Genomic DNA, 21,332 nt, shown 5'->3' with positions numbered 1-21,332 from the left:
GCTCTGCTGGGCTTTGCTCAGTGACTCAGGGCCTTTGTCAAGAGGGATGATGACACAGAAGCCACAGACACCTCACTAATCCTTCTTGGCCCCAAAGGTGCTCCTTAGGAGCTGGAAGGGGGATTTCCCCAGAGCCACTCTGCAAGCAGGCGGAGGCTTCCTCCCCAAAGTCAACAGCGGAGGGATTCAGATGCTGTTGGTCCTGGTCCCCAGTTGCATATTCCTGCATTGCAGGGGGGGTGGGACTGGATGACCCCCAGGGTCCCTTCCAACTCTACATACACTTCTCTTATTCTATGACCCTCTTTCACCTCCGTTATGCCGCCAGGCAGGAGCTCTGGGCCGTGAGGAAAGAAGGCAGCCCCCACAGGCCTCTGTCGCTGGACCCTGGGACTTTGCCCAGGCCAGGCCCCGGTGGCTGCGGAGGTTGTAGGGCTTGTGTCCCACAAGGGGTGGAGGAGCAATGGAGGAATCTAGAGGGGCCTTTGAAACACCTCCCCCTTGCAGCTTCTCTCCCACATAAGCCCACTTCTGGTCTTTGGAGGGGGGGCGCAAGGGTGGGGGTCAAGGCATGGGGCGCTGTACAAACATATGCTTAAGAAAGGCATTGTCCTTGCCACATCTCCAACGCTCAGCTCGGGGAAAGCCACATAGCTGTATGAAACGAAAAATCTGCCCTTATTCCTTTCTGGAGGACACAAGAGCCCTTATTGAGTCCTTTGTAGGTTCTCCATTGATGAGAGGAAAAACAGAGGCCAACCAGAGAATATTGAGAAGCAAAGCAGCTAGTAAGCCTGATTTTTATTGATCTGTTGCAACAGGGTGCTCCCCTCACACGCAGGAAAGGAGGAGGACCCAGAAGAAAGGTGTGTCCACCCTTATATAGACATTTTAAATTGCCCACCTTGGAGTCAAAGACCACCCGCAGAAACATCATACCCACATCACAGAAGGGGTGTAACATCATACCTACATCACAGAAAAGGTGGTCTACAACAGAAATCTGAGTGCATTGTTTACCTCCTGTCTGGCAGGTTACCTGTTAATGGTCACTTGATTGGATACCCTGGGGAGCCTGGCCAGTCTTTTGTAATGACAAATACTTAGTTCCTGAGCCAGTCTGGGCTTGGGCCAGGCAAAAGCTGTGGTCAGGCAAATAATATTAGACACCGAGAGACAACAGGACTGCGCAAGGTGTCCCGACTATAAAATTGGAGAAATTGAGAGAGAGATAGCTGCACCCGCAGCATATCTCTTCTTTCTTGAAATGCAAGAAGGGCCTTTACACTCGCCCGAAGCTCAGCTCTTCCCTCGCCTGGATGGAGCCTTTAGAAAAGTCCCCTATGCTCAGAGACTTTGACTGTCCATTGGGAGAGATAGGAAGCCCAGAACACTTGTTCTTTAGATGTCCCTTTTATGAAGAGGCATTTTGGACTTCTGCCTGTCCAGTGCGCTTCCCTGTGCCAAAAACACTGCTTTCTCTCAGTGCAATCTTCTGGGGGGAAACTTCACCTGAGGCAGAAATAGCAGAGATGCAGCGGCGTTGCTGTCGTGTGGGAGGAAAGGGAGTGAAATAGACCAGAGACAGAGTCTTCTATTCTAGAAGCTTTATTTACAAGCAGAAAATTACACCGTCCGAACTTTCAGACATCTTTCTCCTAACACACTCCGACTCCTTGCTCAAATACGCTCCGACTGAAAACGAAAGCAGACTCACAGAACAAAGGAACTGTGATGTGACATCCTGACTTCCCACAGAAGTCCCTCCCTCAGACACGAAGCACCAAAAGGTTAACTCTTTGACCACCAAACTCTACACCCCCTCTTATTCGCGTCTGAGGGGAAACACATACCCACTGTTATCCCAAACCCAGACCTTCGCAGAACTCTCCATGCCTCTGGAAGGTTAGTGGTTTTGTGAAACCACCAGCGAGGTTCTTGGCTGAGGGACAGTACTTCAGCGCAACCAATCCCTCATGAACACTCTGACACACATTCTGAAAGCGAATGTCTAGGTGTTTAGTCTGGGCCTTGAATTGCCCTGATTCGGCCAATTTCAGGCACTGTTGGTTGTCCTCGAAAACCGTGATGGGCAAACTATTCACTTCACAGAGCTCCTGGACCAAACAAGCATAGATCTTTAACTCTCTGCACACCTCAGAAAATGCACTGAACTCAGCCTCAGTGGATGAAAGCACTATGAGGCTTTGCTTCCTGGACCTCCACCCAACTACTGAGTTCCCTAACTTCACCACTAACTTGCGATCCTGAAGATTAGCCCAATCCGAATCCACCCACGCAGTCAGCTTGACCACACCCTGAGCTGACAACTTTAGGCAGAGATCTTTGGTATCCTGCAGATACCGCAGACCTCTCTTGATGCCATTCCAGGCCTGCACACGAGGACTTGAAGCCTCTCTGCTGAGCAGATTAATAGCAAACGCTATGTCTGGTCTGCTCCACTGGGACAGATACAGCAGACTACCTAGAGCTGACTGAAAGACTTCAGCATTTTCGAACACTGCGCGTTCTACTTGCTGACTGTCTTTTACGTAGCCAATCTCCATAGGAGTTCTGACACCTGCACAATCACTCATCCTGATCTTCTGAAGCAGTTGCTCAATTTTACCTTTCTGGCTGAGCAAAAAACTTCCATCGTCAACAAAGATTAGAAGAGCTTCCTGTGTCTCACCTGAACATTTCAGGTACAGACAACTATCAGCAACACTTCTCCTGAAACCTAACTTTTCTAAGGCTTCATTCAAACACATATTCCAGTTTCTGGCAGATTGACTTAACCCATAGATGGATTTGTGCAACCGCCACACAATGCCTTGCCCACTGGCCTCAAAACCTGGAGGAGAAAGCATGTACAACTCCTCCTGGAGATCTGAGTTCAGATAGGCTGCATCCACATCAAAGTGGTTTACCTTCCAACCTCTCTGAGCTGCAACAGTTAGGAGGATGCACAAAGTTTCACTTTGTGAGGTAGGTGAATACACTTCTGTGAAATGAATCCCTTTCCTCTGTGTGAAACCCCTGGCATCCAGCCTCGCTTTGTAGTGTGGTTCTCCAGCTTCTGTGGGTTTAAGGCAGTAAACCCATCTGCAACTCACAGCTTGTTTACCAGGCGGCAACTCTGTAAGCGAGAACACACCAAGAGACTCCATTGACCTCATCTCCTTCTGCATCGCCTCATGCCATTTACTGGCTTCTTCCTGAGGCAACTTCTGAACATCCTCAAAGGCCTCAGGTTCACATCTAGCCACACCAACCCACACACTAGTGGCCTCGAATCTGTCCGGTGTCCTGCCCTTGGTTGACCTCGCTGATCTCCTCAGCGTGAACCCTGGTGCCCCCTCTGACCCACTAGGGCCAGCAAGACCATCTTCAGTGTCAGAAACTTCCCCCTCTGACCTGCTGACTTTTTGAACCTGGCAGCTGGTCCAGCAGGAGAGGAAGGCACACTCTTTGGTTCAGACTTGACTGTAGTTTGAGGAAGTGTTGTTGGTTTCCCCCTCTGAGGGATCCTGAGCTGTGCCTGCTGTGGACTCTCCCCCTGCGGCGTACTCTTTTGCTCCGGACTTTGGTCCTTAGCAACAAATTCCTCCTCATCATCCTCACCATCTGAGCCAAAAAAACTGCTGTGAAAGCACGTCTGGATTGCCATGAAACGCGACCACCCAGCCTGTTCACAGAACTCAGCACTGTTGCTGATCACCAGTCTGCACTGAGTCCCACTCGGGTATGCAAACCTCCAAGCCTTTGAGCCAGGCTCATACCCCACAAAGATCATTTTCTTAGACCTTGGCTCACCCTTCCTGCGTAGAGCCTTTGGAATGAGGACCCAGGCCGGGACTTCCAGGTTAGCGCCTCTGGCAATGGTGGAGCTCCTCCCGATCAGAGGAACCGGCTCCGTGAAAAACAGGGTCTGACCACCATGGCGAAGGCGGAGACCCTTAGAAATCACAGGTGGAGAAGCCTGTGAACCTGGGATTCGGCTGGCACCTTCTGCGCCCCCCTGCTCGCGAGGAGACCCAGAGCGGGAATCCGGAATGACGTAGTGGTGAGCGGCACGGTGCTTTGAATCAACCGCTTTATGCACGGAGCGATGCCGCAATGTCGCTGTCGGAGAGCGCTGACTTCTTTTAGTGGACAATTGGATTTTAAACAACAACCCGTGAGTAGAACGGGAAATTGGACTCTTAAAATAACTTAATTTGGCACCTTGGCTCACCCTTCCTGCATAGAGCCTTTGGAATGAGGACCCAGGCCTCACACCCAAACACACGGAGGTAATGCACCTTGGGCTTCTTCCCATGCAGCAGGAAATAGGGCGTTTTCCCTACACTTGAATTGTACACTCTGTTCTGCGTAAAAACTGCAAATCTCCTACCGCCCAAAAACGCTGGGGTAGCCTTGCATCAAACAAAATGGTCGACACCGATTCCAGCAAAGTCCTATTTCTCCTTTCCGCAACTCCATTCTCTTGTGGACTATAGGGCGCAGTCAACCTGTGGCTGATTCCCTTCTGTCGGAAGAAATTCTGCAAAGCAGACCCAGTGAACTCTGCCCCCTGTCACTTTGAAAACTCCTCACCTCGGTGGAGAAGGTTACCTCTACTGCTGTGATCCAAACAGATCTGGAAAAATCATCAATTAGGAGAAGAACGTACTTTGACACACCCCCCCCGGGACTCAACAGACATTGGGCCACACAGATCTGCATGCACTAGTTCAAAGGGACTAGTGGTCTTCCTGTCTGACTTGGGGTAAGAGCATGTGACAACCTTTGATTGTTTGCAGGCTCGGCAATCCAGGAATTTGTCACAAGCCTTAAATTTGCACCCTTCTGGCAGTTCAGGGGCCTTTTTAACATAATTCCAATTGGAGTGACAAAATCTGCGATGCCATAGATGTGCACAACCACTATGGGGCACTACATTCACACATTGCACCCTTGCATCCTCAGTGGCATCCTCAGTAACAATTGGCATCTCAACAGTAAAAAGCCTGTCCTTGCATTCCACAGTATACAGCTCCTTGCCGTCCCTGTAAAAAGAACACATGTTATTTGCAAAAGATGCACAGAAGCCGTCAGCAACTAGAGCAGATACACTTAACAGGCAATTTGCTATCTCTGGTACAACATAGGCCTGAAACTCATGATTGAGAAAGGAACAATAAAGCATTCCAGTCTATGTCAGCGGCCGTCTACTCCCATCAGCTAGGGAAACAAAACGACCAGTTTTAGCCTGGAGAAGAGGAGGTAAAGGGGTGATACGATAGCCATGTTCAAATATATAAAAGGATGTCACATAGAGGAGGGAGAAAGGTTGTTTTCCGCTGCTCCAGAGAAGCGGACACGGAGCAATGGATCCAAACTACAAGAAAGAAGATTCCACCTAAACATTAGGAAGAACTTCCTGACAGTAAGAGCTGTTTGACAGTGGAATTTGCTGCCAAGGAGTGTGGTGGAGTCTCCTTCTTTGGAGGTCTTTAAGCAGAGGCTTGACAACCATATGTCAGGAGTGCTCTGATGGTGTTTCCTGCTTGGCAGGGGGTTGGACTCGATGGTCCGTGTGGTCTCTTCCAACTCTATGATTCTATTCTATACTTCCTTGCAGTTCCGAAGATAGCCAGCAGAGGGCACGAGGCAATGCGTTGCTCCAGTGTCAACAACGAGAGACAAAACAGCTGGCTGTTGGTCTTCCTCAAGAGTTGCCATAGCAACACTGCCCTCTCTGCCCCCCCCAACTGGGGCCTTTGCAAGTGTCCCTCACGGTTGCCATAGAAGCAGCCAGGTGTAAAAACGACAATTTGTCCTTGTTATCCCCACGTCCTGTGCCTTTAGAAGCTTTCCCATGTTTCTGCTGCTGAGAAGCTGAGCTTATCCATTGGACAGTTCCTGATAAGCTGTGTGTGACTGCCACAGCGAAACCATCTCTTGCTGGAGGCGAAAGCTTTTACAGTGTGCTCACTGTTGCCGGCTGCCCCCCATCTAAGGGCACAGCCTACGGGCTCTCTCGCAGCTCCTTTCCTTCTTATGTCTTCATCAACCAAACGTCCGCTGACCAGCTCCTTCTGCAGTTGCATGACCTTGGAGCTCTCAGCAGAACAATGCCTCTCACAGGCAAACTCCGGCTCTCGGCGAAAACAGCTTTTGGAGACTTTGGGAGACAAAGGCTTTCCAGAGCTCTCACAGCTGCCTGCAAGCTTTATTTACAAGCAGAAAATTACACCGTCCGAACTTTCAGACATCTTTCTCCTAGCTCAAACATACTCCGACTCCTTGCTCAAACAGACTCCGACTGAAAATGAAAGCAGACTCACAGAACAAAGGAACTGTGACGTGACATCCTGACTTCCCGTAGAAGTCCCTCCCTCAGACACGAAGCGCCAGAAGGTTAACTCTTTAACCACCAAACTCTACAAGGCACGAAGTAAGATCATTGATCCCCTACTGGTGAGGCTCCCCGACCTCCCGCATAAGCAAAAAGTTGACCTTTTGCTGTTAGGCAAAGATCAGAATGGATGGTCGCCAGATTCTGTGTACAAATCTGTAGATGCAGCCCATTGCCCAACTCAAAGTAGTCTGGCATGAAAATCCCCTACTCGGGTCCATGGGTGACTTTGAGTCAACTCCCTGGGATAGTTTATTGTCGTACATTGTTTCTAAATTTATTCTTGTATTTTGTTTTAATTGTCTGTTTTAACCATGTTTGCGCATCTGTTTCTAAGGCTGTGAGTGTCCTCTATTTCAGAGGCTTCTACTCTGCCCCCTTATAGTTGTTTTAACTGCGAGTCTTTTATTTCTTATGCTCTTACAGTTGTTTTAAATGCGTGTTTTTATTTGTTTTTAGTTCTTACCTGTTTTAATTATCAGTTTTTATCCATCCATTATCCATGTTTAATCTTGTATTTTATTCAGATGTTTTATCCTATGCTTGTTTCTTTGTCCTTATTTGCTCTAACAATTATCGGTTTAAAATAAAAATCCTAACTGCTATTTTATTTATATGTTTTCCTTTTTTATCCAGGTCTGTGACCGTAATAAAGTTCATTCATTCATTCATTCAGCATATACCGGTATTTTGTAGAATCGTAGAACTGCAGAGTTGGAAGGGGCCACGAGGGTCATGGAGTCCAACCCCTTGCAGCCCAGGAATATTTTGCCTAACGTGGGATTTGAACCCATGACCCTGAAATTAAGAGTCGCATGCTCTCCCGACTGAGCTATCCCCATCTCTCTGCTGATATGTCATGATGTTGAAAAGAAAAGAAAGTATCGCCCAGCTAAATCATCAGAAGGTGAGCTGTTGTGCTGGTCATAGTGGAAATTTCCTCAGCTATTCCCCCAATTGGACTTTCAAGATGAGACATGAATCGGAAACTCCTAAGGCAAAGTTCACTGAAAACCCTGCCCACAAGCAGTGGGAGAGTCCTCTAAACTTGATTGGGGCTGAAAGATGTTAGAAGTGCTTTTGGGTTAAAACGTAGAGAGCAAGAGGAAGGAATCCCCAAGGCAAAACAGAGCCAGACTAAGACTTCCACTAGATGTCTCTTGGTGCAGCTTAGAATAGCATTCCCTTTCTCCCGGCTGCAAGATGATTCCATCAGATTAGAGAACGGGGCCCAAATGAATTTCAGTAGGGACCAATGCCAGGTTCTGCAGTTAGGCAAGAAGAAACAGATGCACAAATATAAGATGGGGGACACCTGGCTTGCAAGCAGTACGTGTGAAAAGGATGCAGTGGTCTTGGTGGACCACAAGCTTAGCATGAGTCCACAGTGTGACGCGGCAGCAAAAAAAGCCAATGCTATTCTAGGCTACATCAATAGAAGTAGAGTGTCCAGACCAAGGGAAGTAATAGTACCACTCTATTCTACCAAGTTGATGAGAAGCCTTACAGAAAGCATGAAATGCAGGCATCTAGAAGGGGAAGTGAGAGCTGGACCATAAAGAAGACTGATCGCCGAAGAATGGGTGCTTTTGAATTCTGGTGCTGGAGGAGACTCTTGAGAGTCCCATGGACTGCAAGAAGGTCAGACCGATCCATTCTGAAGGAAATCAGCCCTGAGTGCTCACTGGAAGGACAGATCCTGAAGCTGAGGCTCCAATACTCTGGCCACCTCATGAGAAGAGAAGACTCCCTGGAAAAGACCCTGGTGTTGGCAAAGATGGAGGGCACAAGGAGAAGGGGACGACAGAGGACAAGATTGCGGGACAGTGTTCTCAAAGCTCCCAACATAAGGGAGGCAGTGGAAGACAGGAGGGCCTGGCATGCTCTGGTCCAGGGGGTCACGAAGAGGCGGACACAACTAAACGACTCAACAACAACAACAAAGTGCCTTTCTGGAAGTTGCCCGGTGACAGGCCGCCATAGCGGTTTCTTCAGTGCGGCAGCGGAGGAAGAGGCAAAGGGGCGGGGATGCGGGGGGAGGGGAGCCCGGGTCAGGCAAGCGAGGGGGCGGTACGGCAAACCGGCACACACCGTCTCAGAGAAAGCTCTGGCTGTGGGGACGTGGTTTCTGTGACAAGGCGCTGGCTCCCCCAGCAAGGCGCGCTGTGCGTTTTCTGATCTCCACATTCAAGCTTAGGCACATAGCTGTCAACTTTTCCCTCTTCTTGCAAGGAATCCTATTTGGAATAAGGGAATTTTCCTTAAAAGGGGGAAACGTTGACAGCTATGCTTAGGCAACTGTAGGAAGTTGAGAACCTTCAGTCCTCAGAACCTCCTCCTTGGGGCAAGACCTACAGTGGATGCTCAGGTTGAGAACCTGATCCGTGCGGGATGCACCTTCACAACCCGTTCCGTTCGCAACCCTCGTCTGCACATCTGTGCATGCGCGAGTTGCGATTCAGCTCTTCTGCACATGCGCAAAGCACGATTTACCACTCGCTTCTGCACATGCGCGACCGCCAAAACCCAGAATTAACCCGTTCCAGTACTTCTGGGTTTCGGCGGTCCATAACCTGAAAAAGCGCAACCTGAAGCGGCTGTAACCCGAGGTCGGACTGTATTGGGAAGATGTGCTCCCTAGGCCTGGCCTTCTGAGTCGTTTGCTTCTTGGAATAAAGAGTTAAATTCACGGACACTGTGACTTATTCCTGACCTGCTCCAGGCATCCACCCTGGCATCTCCTTTCCCACTCCCCGCACTCCTGCCGCACGTAGCCAGGATTGCAGGCGCAACGTAGGTGGCATGGTTTGAATGTCCGACGTGCCACAGCCCACCCTCGGCCACAACATGACACCCGCATGACATTTCCCCCTCTCCGCACTCGGGCCTTGACTTGCATCTCACACGCCCCAATGCCTTCAGCTGGAAAAGCTGGAATGATGCACTAATTCAGTTAGACAATGATGGCCTGATTCTGGCAACAAAGCACCCAGAGGGCTGCCAACTTAGTTGAAAGGTATTCATCAGATTCATCAGATAAAACAGCAACAGAAACTGCGAGGCAAATTCCACTTGGCTATCCAGATCTCTGCCCATCACAACATCTAACTGTCGCATCTGGCGATGGGCACAAGGGAGGCGGGCAGAGGCCCAACTGGGAGCCACGCCAATGGTGAATGGTTTCTTTAAATGTAAAGGTTCATCATTGTTCCACCCGATGTGTATGTCTTTAAGGGGCCAGAGCAAAATAACAAGACCCAGTCTTACAGCTGTGAAACATAGCAGGTGCTGCTGAGTTGTGTTGATTAGGCTGTGTCAGCAATTGGGTCTAGTATATAAGGAGCAGCACCTAGCTCTCCCATTACCCTGGGGGAGGGGTTGGTGGTTGGGTCTGGTTTGTTGTTGATGCATTTAGTGTATAAGGAGTTTTTGTTTTTCTTATTAAAACCTTGTTTAAGTTATTTTTGAGTCCCTTTTGAATGCATGGTCTCCCCAGCAAGCTCTCTGCAGCGCTACCATACTGCAAATAGCCAACAGCCGTCACCCCAGGAGAAGACGGGCACTGGGTGGGTCTTCCCAAAACTTCTCTTTTCCTAACTTTACTATTAGTATTTAAACTCTCACGAATGATGAAGGATTCCTGAACCAACACAGGCCACTTCCTGGGACCGCCACTTCAGCCCTGACTTCCTCATGATGATGAGCATGATGAGGATGAGGATGGAAAAAACTCTCATTGTTTCCCTTCCCCTGCCCTCCCATCATTAATATCACTATTTTTTACTTCTAACATCACCTTACTGGTATTGCTATCGCTATGGCTAGTGTTATTTTTCTTTTCTTTTTTGCTTTTTTGTTTCTTTTTTGTTTTTAAAGGAAAATACACAGAGAGAGACTCTTAATGGCCCTACTCTTTTCATCCCATCCCCCTCCTTCTTCTCTTTTTCTTTTTTCTCCTCCCCCCAAAACAAAAGAATAAACATTACAAACCTATATACATAGATCACTTCATCCACTTTCAATAGTGAATCCCCCCTTTTATTTTATTTTCCTTTCCTTTTGGTGGTCTTTTACCTCACACTATAACTTGAATCCCCATGGGATGTGGGTGGCTCTGTGGTCTAAACCAAAGAGCCTAGGGCTTGCCGGTCAGAAGGTTGGCGGTTCGAATCCCCTTGATGGGGTGAACTCCCATTGCTTGGTCCCAGCTCCTGCCCACCTAGCAGTTCGAAAGCACGTCAAAGTGCAGGTAGATAAATAGGAAGGTAAACGGTGTTTCCATGGTTTCGTGGGAGCCGATTGAAACTAAATCCTTCGAAGACAGAGGTCCTATGGCTAGGTTGGGATGGCATGGGGATGAGGGACCAACTCCCTTCTCTTGCGGGGGCCCAATTAGTGCCATTGCTTTCCGTTAAGAGTTTGGGTGTAATCCTTGACGCCTCCCTTTCCATGGAGGCGCAGGTTACAGCAACAGCCAAGGCGACATTTTTCCACCTTCGCCGCATCAAGCAGTTGGTCCCTACCTTTCCCGCCCAGACCTGGCCACAGTGATCCATGCGACGGTCATCTCCAGGCTTGACTACTGTAATTCGCTCTACGCAGGACTGCCCTTGAAGCTGACCCAGAAACTCCAGCGGGTGCAGAATGCTGCAGCGAGGCTCCTCACGGGGTCTCTGCCATGGGAGCATATTCACCCAGTGCTTTTCCAGCTGCACTGGCTCCCGGTGGAGTACAGGGTCAGGTTCAAGGTGCTGCTTTTGACCTTCAAAGCCCTTCACGGCCTAGGACCCTCGTACCTATGGGACCGCCTCTCCTGGTATGCCCCACGGAGAGCCTCAAGGTCCATAAATAGCAACACCCTAGTGGTCCCGGGCCCTAAGGAAGTTAGATTAGCCTCAACCAGAGCCAGGGCCTTTTCAACTCTGGCCCCGGCCTGGTGGAACGCTCTGTCTCATGAGACCAGGGCCCTGCAGGATCTGATTTCTTCCCGCAGGGCCTGTAAGTCAGAGTTGTTCCGCCTGGCCTTTGGCTTGGAGCCAATTTGATTCCCTCCCTCCCTCTCTCTCTCTCTCTCTCTCTCTCTCTCTCTTTTTCCCCTTCTCCTCCTGTGACGAGGCTACATTTTAATATTTTAATGTTCCATTATTTTATTTATTTTTTGTTTGTTTTTTAAATATAACATCCAACCGTCACAAATACAGAGCAAGTATTTGCAAATACATCCACGCCAAAAGTAACCGAAGAGAATTTACAAATCCTTAAGGCACCTATATAAGAAGAGCAAGCAAAAGATACCATCACCAAATTTGAAAAAGGATGGATTTATGGCTCCCTGTTTTAAACTCTGCAACAACAACACCACAATTATGGCACAGGGATAAACCACTCCCTGCAACTGAAATGCCTTCTGTCTAAATGGTCAGACGTCAGCCTAACAGTCATTCTAAACCCAAATAACAATGCATTCTTACGAATTTCAGAATTAAATCAGAAGAGTTTTACATCTGTTCTTGCTAAAAGGTAAGATACAAGCATTCCAATATGCATACACCAAGACCAAACTGGTGCTATAAAAAAAAATAATCCATCGACTTCAAACAGATCTTTTTAAAAAATAAAAACAGATCTTTTTAAAAAATAAAAACAAAAACAGCAGATTGCCTAGAAATGAGTAAAAACAAACCAATTCAGCAAGCCAGCCATTTGTCTTGCTTTGAAACTGGAGAAAGCTTCCGAGACCTGGGAGAAGAAGCGGTGGAAGAGGACTGGAAGAAGTTTAAGGACTATCTGCAGAAATACTGCAAAGTTTATGAATGGTAAAATGATGTTGGATATAAAAATAATATGGCATTAGTGATACAGTGTTAAAAAGTATGCAAAAGTGTAATAGAAAAAGGGTGAAAGACTAAAGTCATTTTATGTCAAAAGTAAATAATATGCTAAAGGTGTTTAAACATAAGGAGGAAAGATCGGAGACATAATAGAATTGATTTTAATAATTAGAAATGAGTTTCTAAAGAGGGTAAGGATTTGCTGTATCTGATTGGACAAAGAGGAACACAAAAAAAGGGAGGCGCGAGGAATCCAAGAAAGAAAGTTTTGTAAACATGAATTTAAAAATTGGAGTTTTTTATTTTTTATTTTTTTAATGGATGGAATTTTCTTCTTTCTGTATTTTGCTCTTTTCATCTGTTTTATGTGTATTTGTGATTGTTTTTGTTGTTCTGTATTTTTGTGATGTTTCTTCTTTTTCTGTAAAAACAAATAAATATATTTTTTAAAAAAAAGAAACTGGGGAAAGCTGAAGTTTGCTCAGAAAGGCCATTCATGAACTGAAACATGGATTGGGCTTCTTTGTAAAGTCCTGAAGTCTTAAATCCATCCATCCAGTCCAGGGTGGCCCATCAAGGGACATAATACATTTTATTTTTTAAGTGTCCGAACCCAAAGAGTACTCATTAATGCTTTCTTGTCATCCTGGAAAAAGTGAGAAGCTGCAGGGTTCTGTCCTGGGCCCGTTGTTGTTTAAGCGTCTTTATAAATGACTTGGATGAAGGAATTGAGGAGATGCTCATCCAATTTGCAGATGACAACAAACTGGGAGGGGTAGCGAATGCTGCAGAAGACAGAATCAGAATTCAATATTGCCTTAACAGATTGGAGAACTGGGTGCAATCTAACACAATGCATTTCAACAGGCAGAAATGTCAGGTTCTGCACTTAGGCAGGAAGAACCAGATGCACAAAGATAGGATGGGAGACTCCTGACTTACTAGCAGTACGTGTGAAAAGGATCCAGGGGTCTTGTGGACTACAAGCTGAACATGAGTCCACAGTGTGATGCAGCAGGAGAAAAAGCTAATGCTATTCTAGGCTGCATCATCAGAAGTCTGGAGTCCAGATCATGGGAAGAAGTCATAGTCCCACTCTATTCTGCCTTGGTCAGACCACACCTGGAATACTGTGTCCAATTCTGGACACCACAATGTAAGAAGGATGTTGACAAGCTGGAATGGGTAGGCCAACCAAGACAATCACTGGTCTGGAAACCAAGCGTGATGAGGAACGGTTGAAGGAGCTGGGTTTGTTTAGTTTGAAAAAGAGGAGACTGAGAGGAGATATGATGGCCATCTTCAAATATCTTATAGGCTGTTCACATGGAAGATGGAGGAAGCTTCTTTTCTCCTGTTCCAGGAGGTACCGTATTTTTCGCCCCATAGGACGCACCGGCCCATAGGACGCACCAAGTTTTTTGGGGGGGAAATAAAGGGGGGGATTTATTTTTCCCCCGAGGCACTTGTGGGGCCGGCAGCGGGGAGAAGCGCTCTTCTCCCCGCCGCCCGCCTGCAGACCATGTCCGGGGACAGCAGGAGGACGCACTGCGCCTCCCAGCTGTCCCCGGAGCTTGCGGGGCTGGCGGCGGGGAGAAGAGCTCTTCTCCCTGCCGCCCACCTGCAGATCAGGTCCGGGGACAGCGGGAGGACGCGCTACGCCTCCCAGCTGTCCCCGGAGCTTGCGGGGCTGGCGGCCGGGAGAACCACACATCTCCCCGCCGTCAGCCTCCAAACCACATCGGGAGACAGCGGGATGGCGGCATTCCGCCTCCCCGCTGTCCCCCAACCTTGTGGGACTGGCGCTGCGTCTCTCCTGAAGCCTGGAGAGCGAGAGGGGTCGGTGTGCACCGACCCCTCTCGCTCTCCAGGCTTCAGCGAAAGCCTGCATTCGCCCCATAGGACGCACACGCATTTCCCCTTCATTTTTGGAGGGGGAAAAGTGCGTCCTATAGGGCGAAAAATACGGTAACTTTCTCTAGAAGAACTTTCTGACAGTAAGAGCTGTTTGACAGTGGAACAGACTCCCTCTGTGGTGGACTCTCCTTCGTTGGCAGTTTTTAAGCAGAGGCCGAATGGTCATCTGTCATGGATGCCTAAACTGAGGTTCTTGCATGGATTAGATGACCCTTGACCACGTCCAACTCTACCGTTCCATGGTTCTGTGATTCTATAAGGGCTGCTTACTGGTTCCTGTTGCTGGACCAATGGCTACCAGGCACAACATCTATGTTTTGTCTCCCTAGTTAGAGGCAGCAAAGTTTCAGAAACCAGGGGCTGGAAACCACAGCAGGGGAGGGTATTGCTCTTCTGCCCAGATCCTGGTTGGCCACTTTGAGAAGAGGACGCTGGACCATTGGCTAGGTGCAGCAGGTGCCTCTTGTGTTATTTTTGATTGATTATCACAGGGAAATTATCTGGACCAGGAGCCAGCTGGACCCACACACTCAAATCCGCTTGGCTTCTGTCCCAGCCCAACCCAGGAGAGGAGGGGGGAGGGAGGAGGGAGGAGGATATATGGCTGGCGATCGGAGCCTTGAGCACCACTCAGAGCTGCCTTCCAGCGTGAGGTCACCCAGGTTCTCCTTCTTCTTCGCAATGGGTCCCTCACTCATCCTCTGGGCTCTGCTGCCATCCATACTATGTAAGTTTGGGGATTGCTTGGAGGGGCAAAGACTCAGGAAGGCATGGAGTCGGGGAGTCAGTTTAGGGTATTTATGCCCTGCCTTCTTCACGGACGGGATTCTAAGTAGACACCCCTGCCCTGAGCTGCTGCTGTGCAGCTGGCTCCAGATGGTGGACCTCAGGGCTCCGGCGAAAACCAAACTAGCCCCTGCAAATCTCAACCCATCTCTGAGCAAAGGAAGGTGGAGGGTGCTGCAGTTGGTGGTGGAAGGACCTCTGAAGGAAGCTGTTAATGACTGATGTTTTAATGTCTTTTTAATCTCCTGTTGGAAGGCACCCAGAGTGGCTGGGGAAGCCCAGCCAGATAGGCGGGGTATAAGTAATAAATGATTATGATTATTATTATGATTTGATGCTGATGGTAGTGAAGACATCAGCACCAAGCAGTTGGGCACCATCATGAGGGTGCTGGGCTAGGTGCCCATCAAAGAGGAGCTGGATGCCATCATAGAGGTGTGGAGCATATGGGCATGGCCAGGATTTCGGGGGGCCAGGACTTTTGTTAGGGGGGCAGAACCAAGCTACCTGCGACTTGTTTGGTCAGTTTGCTGAGTATTTTTATCTATTTACTTGATTTGTGGCTACGCCCCGGTGGAGGAGGAAGGGAGGCGTGGGCAGGGGGCTGGAGAGCGCGACCCTCACCCTGGACTGGATTCCTCCTTGCAGGCAATGGAGCCAACGGCTTTGCAGGACGCTTGCAGCAGGGCATATGGCGGCAGATTCGAGAAGCCAATGAGGAGGCGAAGGTGGAGGAAGCTGGCTCTGTAAAGGACAGGTGAGGCTAGGACACGTCCACCACATATGGAGGAAATTCCCCTCCTTCTCCTTACACTTCCAACCATTTTTATCTTGTGGGGCTGGACTATCTTTTGAAGAAAACCACCACCACCCCACCGACTCTCCCCTCCCTTCTCCACAGCACCGGACGAGCCCCAGTGGCTGCTTACCTGTGCCTTGCAAGCGGCAGGGGTGGGCAGCAGTGGCAGTGGAGGGACAATGAGTGGCGCAAAGGGGCTGGCTCCAGAGAAGGGCTGCGTAAAATGGCACTCAGCCATCCACGGGTCAACAAAGTCCAGCCCCCTTCCTCCTCTAGGCAGGGCAGGGAGAAGCCAGGAGGAGGGAGGGAGGAGCCACCGCCAGAACAGTGTGGATGGGGGGAAATGACGAACCCCAATGATCAGAATCCCCACGCCGATCACCACAGCGATTCCCGGACCGTCCGCGGGCTGGATCCAGAAGGCAATTGGGCCAGATCCGGCCCCCGGGCCTTAGCCTGCCGACCCACGTTCTATGCCAACAGCCTTGACAGGACCCTCTTTGAAAGCTTCTTAGGACAGCTGGGCTCTGTCTGGGGCTCTCGAGCAGGGTGCGTTAGACCTAGAGAGTTCACCAACCAGAAAACGGGGGGCGTCTTTTGCAATCCCTCCCTGCAATGATACAAAGCAGAACTTTGGCTTCCCCCGCCCCCCAAGCATCCAGGCTGGGGCACCTTAGAGGAGAGGTCGGCAAGGTTTGCCTCGCCTGGGCTGGTTCACTCCAGCGGAGATCTCTCTGTGGGCCAGATTGTCAGCGAGTGTGAGCGCACGTGTGCATGAATGAATGAATGAATTGAGTTTATTACGGTCATAGACCAGAGAAACATAAAACAACAATAGTTTACAAAGGGAATAATGGTGTCAATTTAAAAAATTGTAAAATTATACATAAAAAGCAACACATATGCACACACACACACACACACATATATACACATTTATGCACTGCAATATATGTATAGGCTTAAAAGATAAGGGGGCTTGTCCAGGGGTCAAGTCTTTTACTTTTTTACAGCTAATGCCCTCCGCTTGATCGCAGCCGCAGAAAATTTGGCCACTTTCAGTGTTACTTCTGGGTTTTTATCTCCTAGTGAATTTTCACTCCAGCGGAGATCTCTCTGTGGGCCAGATTGTCAGCGAGTGTGAGCGCACGTGTGCATGATTTCCGGTGTCTGCGCATGCATAGGCGAGATTTTCGGCACCGCAGCAGCGAGTCCCCACACCGTCCTGCGCTGGTTTATTGCAGTGCGCGGGGACTTGCCGAACAAGCAGCTCAGTTCGGGGGTGGCTCGGGGGCCGGTTAAACGACCCCCGTGGACCACAGGTTGCTGACCCCTTCCTTAGAGCCGAGATTCCCCCTCCCATCCGCTCCCCACACATCAGCCCATCTCAGAGGCGGCCCTCCTACCCAGAGCCCCAAACAGAGGATGATCTGTTGTTGCCCCGCAAGCCGCCTCTCCTGCAGTTCCCTGGTTCCGCTCCATTCCCTCTTCCACTTGGGTTTCTGTTGCTGCTGCTGCTGGAGCTTTCCTTTGGAGCTGCGTTTGTCTCCATGTCTGCGCTTTATTCTTTGCCTTTCAGACTGTTGCCTGAGGGGCAGACCAGAAACACTTCCAATAGGAACTGCCCCAGGAGGAACAGTGCAAGGGGGAGGGTTGATGAAATATACTCAGAGTCGCCAAGTGATTTCATGCTCTTTATTCAGCTCAAGGTGGTGAGGAGGAATCGATGTCCCCTCAAGTATCTGCTTTATATACATTATTTACACAATGGGCTGCACATGATTGGCTAATTCCGGAATTCTACTGTAAGCCAATCAGGTTGTGGATTCACTTCAATCTGGAGCATGATTGGGTGGTTCCTGCCAACCAATCATACTGCTGCATTGTTCTAGGACCAATCAGATTGCTGCATTCTGAATCCTATTGTTCTAGGACCAATCAGACTGCTGCCTTTTGGATCCTATTGTTCTAGGACCAATCAGACTGCTGCAGTTTGGGTCCTATTCGACTCAGTACATAACACCCCTCCCCTCTAAGTTCCAGTCCTGCCCGGGAGGTCGCATTCATAGTCCTCAAGGTACGCTGGCGGCCTACGTGTGCGTTGTGGCCTGGGGTGTTCCCTCGTCCGGGGTTCAGGTTCTGGCTCGTGTTCCAAGGATGCTGGCTGTGATGGGGCTGTTTGGTCTGGTGCAACCGACTCGCTCAGTCGTGGTTCTGGTTCCGGTGTCCTTTCGGCCTCACGGGTCCTCTCTGTATTTACTGATTCTGCCTCTCCTGCTGGCCCCTGCTGCTCTATGAGCCTCACTGCCCCACTGTTCCCTTGGGACTCCTCTGACCCGTCCTCCTCCTCCTGGTTTTCTCCCGGGAATCGTCGGCGTATCTGGTCGCAGTGGCGGCGCCAGCATTGCCCCCCATCTGTTAGCACCTCGTACGACACGGGGCCAGTGACTCTGGTGACTGTGGCGGGTACCCATGCAGGGCCTGCCCCAAAATTCTTTGCGTACACTGGGTCCTGGGCCTCAAAGGTCCGGGGGTTCCAGCCTTCCCCCACCACTACCTCATCCTGAGCTCTATCGGGGTGAAGGCGGTCCAATCTGATTGCAAGGCGCCGACCCATTAGTAGTTCAGCGGGGCTCCGGCCAGTCGTTGAGCTGGGGGTGCTGTGCTGTGCTAGGAGGAATGTGGCAAGGCGGTACTCCCAATCCCCTTGTGTCATGCGGCGAAGGGTGTCCTTGGTGGTCCGCACCATGCGTTCTGCTTGGCCATTGGTGGCAGGGTGGAATGGCGCCGAACGGATGTGGCGGATGGTGTTCTGCGCTGTGAAGGTTTGGAATTCTCCTGACGTAAATGCAGTCCCGTTGTCTGAGACGAGAGTGTCAGGGAGCCCGTGGGTTGCAAACAGCTTACGTAGTACCCGGATGGCTGCAGACGTAGAAGTGGATGGTACCAGTGCGACTTCCAGCCATTTGGTGTAGGAGTCCACCACTATGAAGAATGTTTTCCCCTGAAAGGGGCCAGCGAAGTCCACATGCAGGCGTGACCATGGTGCTCGGGCGGACTCCCAGGACTGGACTGGGGCCCTTGGGGGATCTGGGCGGGATTCTTGGCAGGCCTGGCAGTGTTTGACCCAGGCCTCTATCTCTCCGTCGATCCCCGGCCACCACACATAACTCCTGGCCAGGGCCTTCATTCTTACTACCCCTGGGTGTGTCTCGTGTAGGGCTGTGAGGACCCTTTTGCGGAGGGGCTGGGGAACAACGACCCTGCTTCCCCATAACAGGCACCCCTTGTGGGCCGACAGTTCATGTTTGCGGGTTGTGTAGCCGGCGAATTCTGGCCCAGGGCTGCTGCTGGGCCATCCCCTCCACACCCAGTCCAGGACCCGGGAGATGACCCTATCTTTCTTGGAATGGTGTGCAACTTCTTGTGCCTGAATGGGGCGGTCAGGAAGCAGCTCCAGGCTCATAACCTCTTGTGCTGGTGCTGGGTCGGGGCCTGTTTCCGGTAGTGGTAGCCTGCTGAGGGTGTCCGCATGGCCCATCGCCTTCCCAGGGCGGTGAATCAGTGCATACTGGTAGCTGGCAAGGAAAATTGACCACCTGAGGACACGAGGAGACAGCACTTGGGGGGTCTGCTTTTCGGGGGCAAACAAGCCAAGCAACGGTTTGTGGTCAGTCACCACGGTGAAGGGCCGCCCGTACAAGAAATCATGGAATTTTTTAACTCCCTTCACGATTGCCAGACCCTCCTTGTCGATTTGTGAGTAGTTCCGCTCGGTTGCGTTGAGTGTCTGGGAAAAGTATGCCACCGGTACCTCTCTTCCATCTGGGAGTTGGTGTCCCAGGACAGCGCCAATGCCATAGGGCGAGGCGTCGCATGCTAGCACCACCGGCAGCCTCTCGTCGAAGTGTGCCAAGACCGAGTTTGAGACAAGCAAGTCCTTGACTGCCTGGAATGCGGCCTCCTGGCGCTGGCCCCACACCCAAGGGGCCCACTTGTCCAGGAGCCTGTGTAGGGGCTCCGCTACCGCCGCCTTGTGGGGAAGGAAGGAATGGTAAAAGTTCAATAGTCCCAAGAAGGCCTGCAGTTCAGTCTTGTTCTTGGGCGCTGGGGCATCACAAATGGCCCGTACCTTGTCCCCAGTCGGGTGGACCCCTTCTGCGTCCACCATAAATCCCAGAAAGTCCACCTGGGGCACTCCAAGTAGACATTTTTCCCGCTTCACCTTGAGGCCCACTGTCTGGAAACGGTGCAGAACGGTGCGGAGGCGGTCCTCAAACTCCTCTGGTGTGGGCCCGGCAATCAACACATCATCGAAGAAGGGGGTGACGCCAGGAATCCCTTTAAGAAGAGAGTCCATTAGATTCTGGAAGATGCCTGGCGCCACGCTGACACCGAATTGCAGCCGCTTTACCCTGAATGCTCCTCTGTGCGTCACAATCGTCTGTGCCTCTGCTGTGGCCTCATCTACTGGCAGCTGTTGATATGCTTGGGCCAAGTCCAGCTTGCCAAAAATTTTCGACCCAGCCAGGGTGGCAAGGACATGGCTGACCACTGGCACTGGGTATGCATGGGCCGTGAGGGCCTTGTTTATGGTACATTTGTAGTCTGTGCAGATGCGGACTGAACCATTAGGCTTGACAGGTGTGACGATTGGGGTTTCCCAGGGGGCATTAGGCACCGGTTCCAACACTCCTTGCTCCATGAGCCGGTCCAATTCCTCGTCGATACGGGGTTTCAGGGCGAACGGGACCCGGCGGGCCTTGAGCCTGACCGGTCGTACTGCGGGGTCAAGCTGTAGAGCAATGGGGGGGCCCGTATACTGTCCCAATTTCCCGTCGAAAACCCCCGGAAATTCCTTGCATATGGCATCCACGTCCACTTGTAAGCTAGTGTGGTTCACCCCAGTGACAGCTAGCCCCAGTGGTCCAAACCATGCCAATCCCAGTAGGCTAATGTAGGGGCCCTTGACCACAAGTAAGTCCAGTTGCCGCGTCCGCCCTCGGTATTGCACCCTGAAGGTCCCCACCCCCATTGTGGGGACCTTACGTTTCTGGAAGTCCCGGAGGGTGAATGGGGCCGGCCTGAGTTTGGGACCCCCAGTAGGACACAGTTTCCTTAAGGTCCTTGCCGAGATTATGGATAGAGTTGAACCCGTGTCAAGCTCCATGCGGCATGGGGCCCCCTCTATCTTTACCTCTACATAAATTTTCTCTACATTGGGGTGGGGCAACTGGTATACCTGAAAGTCCGTGAGCTCCGTCGAGTTGCCTTGGTGCGTTGGGCCCCGGGACCTGGGGTTCTTGGATTGGTCATCTGATGCCTGGCGTCGGGTGGGCCGAGCCCGACACACCCGGGCGATGTGTCCCACTTTTCTGCACTGCCTGCACTCTGCGTTGCGGAAACGGCAGGTCCTCCTCTCGTGACTTTCACCACAGCTTGCGCAGTTCCCTCCTTCTCGTCGAGGCAGCTGTGGTATGTGGGCTGCTTGAGTGCGCTGCTGTACTCGGTGCACCTCCTCCCTGTCAGATCCTGAGTCGTCGGTGAGGTCTTCGTGGTGGACCCTCGGTTGGGATGGCTGGCTCGGCCGTGCCTC

Source organism: Podarcis erhardii (genome assembly GCF_964252035.2).
Source record: "Podarcis erhardii genome assembly, chromosome: 6".
Lineage (NCBI taxonomy): Eukaryota > Metazoa > Chordata > Lepidosauria > Squamata > Lacertidae > Podarcis > Podarcis erhardii.
The sequence above is the reverse complement of the archived record's forward strand: the minus strand, read 5'-3'. Positions refer to the sequence as shown.